The sequence below is a fragment of the Vicia villosa genome, linkage group LG3, assembly GCF_029867415.1.
Source record: "Vicia villosa cultivar HV-30 ecotype Madison, WI linkage group LG3, Vvil1.0, whole genome shotgun sequence".
Lineage (NCBI taxonomy): Eukaryota > Viridiplantae > Streptophyta > Magnoliopsida > Fabales > Fabaceae > Vicia > Vicia villosa.
This window is the reverse complement of record NC_081182.1, coordinates 34684075-34687406: the sequence shown is the minus strand read 5'-3', so window position 1 is coordinate 34687406 and position 3332 is coordinate 34684075. Positions and strand designations below refer to the sequence as shown.

Sequence of the window (3332 nt, the reverse complement as noted above, 5' to 3'; positions counted from 1 at the left end):
ATCTTTTAATCTATGTTTCATAATGAAATGAATGATATAAATTAAAGTTTTACCATTCTAAGAGGTTGATCAATCTGATCGATTTCTCTCTAGCACAAATTACATTTATAAAGGAAAACTAGTAATAGACCCGTGCTCCCGCACGGGTAATAGAATTATGATATTGTGTAAATAACTATTAAAAAATGTAGAAATTTAAAATCTTCAAATAAATAATAATTATGAAATAAAAAAATAATAATAAAATATTTGTTAATAAGATAATACATGAATGCGTCTTAATGTCCTAACACATAAATAGTATAAAATATAAATGTAAAATTTGAAATTATTTACTTTAGTTAAAATGAACAGTAATCATATAGATTTAATTATATTAAATAATTATACACATAGAAAAAAATATAATTGTGAGATGGAGAAAAAAACAATATTTAAAGATAAAGATTTTATCTCTTAAATTAAAATAATAATTGATTAAACTAAATTATATATTGTTTTGTTAGTGGCCCGTAAGATAAATACATATTTAATGTTGTTAAAATTATAAAAAAAATACATTATACTATCATGCGATTGATAGTATATTATTATTTAAATACATATAAATTTGAAATGAATTACATAATTATTGAAGAATTATACAAAGAATTAATTTAAAATATATATTATGTTGATAGTGACCCGTAAAATACATCCTAATAACATGTAAATTTATTTAATATTGTATTTAAAAATATGTAAATTTAAAATGAATGATTTAATTATAAATGAAGAATAATCATAAAAATTAAACTATATTAAATAACCATATATAAAAAAAAAATGTGAGTTGGAATAAAAAATAAAAGATATAAATATATTTATTGAATTAAATACATAATAATCAGGAATGTATGGTGGTCGCATTTGACGATCTTTTAATGATATTTTTTGAACATTTTTATATTTTGATTCAATTAGATTTAAAATTTTATATTTGTTCTTTTATTTGATTTGTTAATATCAGATAACAATTTTAATTTTGTTACAATAAAACTTTTAAAACTTAAGTTGTAGTTAATTCGTAAATGGATTGCTAATAAAATTATAAATCATATTGGTAGGTTATTATAAACCTTACCTTAATGTATTAAACTAATAAATAAAATTAAAATTTGTGTAAAAAAATTTAAAATCTTAATAGTTTAAATATGAATATTTTTTTATTCAAGAGTATTTGTATGAAATAGTAACAGATATTTTTTTAGATATAACAAAAATAAATATCTCAGTTACTAACCTGTCATACAAATTAAAACTATACACTAATTATCATAGTCGGCTTACAAAAGTAAATCTTTTTAAACTAAATTTATGAATCATAGAAGTGGTAGCAGCAGAAAATAAAATTTATGAATAATAGAATTAACAATAAATTTGATCTCTGACCAGAGCTGTTTACTCAACAGCTCCAATATCCCTGATAAGCTAAATGATTAAAGATTTGTCCTGTAGGCAAAAATTAAAGATAGAATTAGTTCACATAATTAAATATCTCTCATTTGCTTAATTTGATGGTAATTGGTAAAGATAGAATTAATCACATAATTAATAATAAATGTGTAAAGCAAAAAAGTTACAACATTAGCAGTATAAGATATTAGACCATAAATGTAAACCGTTACTTAATAAAATGATGATGGTAGTAGAATTCTAATCATAACAATCATATTTTAAGTTAATAGCAGAGAAAAAAACCATGTCACCTTGAATAGATTGAGAAAGTTTGTCAGTACCATAGGGTAATAAATCAAGACTAATTAACTAAAGTTTGTTATGGTTCATAGAATAGAAGCAAACTTGCATATCATAGGGTAATAAATCAAGACTAATTAACTAAAGTTTATGAGAACTTAAATTAGGCCTAATGTATAGCAGTACCACCATGTAACTAAATATCTAACATAGTTAAAAACATTTATATGCTAGTCCAAACATTTATTTATCTAACACAGTACCACCTTGTAACTCTCCACTCCACTGCCAAGGTCCTATGCTAGTCCAAAACTGAAAATCTTTGACAAGTCTCCTCCCACCAATGTAAAACTGCTCACTACCCTAGCAGCAAAGTTTGCTCCCTGAAATATAATTAGTTTAAAATGTAACTGATGTACTCAACATTGAATAAAACATAATTGACACATCTTCTAAGAAAAATAAAAGTCCAATAACAAAATTGTTTACCTCCCTGAATTTGTGTTTGTTATATTGTGCTAATATTACATTTATGAATCATATGCACCATTCCAGCAACTATCATAAATCTATTGTCTTCTTGTAATTCCTAGCTACAACATAGACACAATCACATAGAACTTGAATATTCATAATGACACAATGAAAATTTTATACTACTGTACAATGAATTAGGTTATAATAGGATTCTAATTTTGAAGTAATCAAATCTAGTACATTCAAGCATGTTAGATAGACAAGTAGTAAGAAGCAATAACATTGCATATCATACCTCAACTCCAAGCAAGTACGCTAGAGCAGCATACTGGACAATCGGGTCAATCTACCAAATACATTTTTGATGAACTGAATCTGAAAAAAAACTGGATCTGAAAAAATTGGATCTGAAAAACCGGATCTGAAAAAACTGGATCTGAAAAACCGAATCTGAAAAAATATCACACCCTCTTCACACCAAAAAACTGGATCTGAAGAAATACAACCGAGTAAGCAAGTCATTGAGACATAAGATTAATATCAGTTCATAAAACTCACCGAAAAGTGGTGAAGAAATAAACGTTGAAGAAAACATATAGGAAAGATATCAATTTTCTGAACTTGAAATCGTTAAAGTAGACAAATAGACACGGTCAAAGATAGCAAATGGGAGAAACACAAAAACACGGCAAAGAGACACTGCAATGAGAAGAACAAACCTGTCTAATAGGTGCTTCAGCGAGGCTTTGTTTAAAGGGAGAGAAGGCAGAGCTTTGTTGAGATGGAGAAAAGGAAGTGAATGGAGAGAGAACTCGGTGGAAAGTGAAACCCGTGACAAAAACTCCCGTGCAATTTGAGAGGAGGGAAAATAGAAAATTTCAATAGATCCAATGGTTAATGCACAACTGTTTTGTTAGGGCCCATTCTATTACACAATGGAAGACTCTTCTATTAATGTATTTACGAAAAGAGCCTTCTTTTGATTCACAATATATATATATAGTATAGATAGTAAGTGTTGATAAAAAGGGTTGATAGTAATTTTGCAATGCACTTTGTGGCTTAATTTGTTAATTACGAAATAGCCCTTTTTGAAGTGTCATTTTTTTTCATAGAAG

At 26.2% G+C, this 3332-nt stretch overlaps 1 long non-coding RNA gene across 1 annotated transcript; it reads right to left on the bottom strand.

Annotated features, from left to right (window-relative positions):
• Positions 1 to 1114: 1114 nt before the first annotated feature.
• On the bottom strand, positions 1115 to 3095 carry LOC131655380 (uncharacterized). Its single transcript, XR_009299748.1, has 5 exons — positions 2934 to 3095; positions 2510 to 2705; positions 2227 to 2330; positions 2004 to 2120; positions 1115 to 1491 (listed from the first exon to the last, which is right to left on the bottom strand). It is a non-coding gene; the product is annotated as an uncharacterized LOC131655380 (long non-coding RNA).
• Between the last annotated feature and the right edge of the window lie 237 nt (positions 3096 to 3332).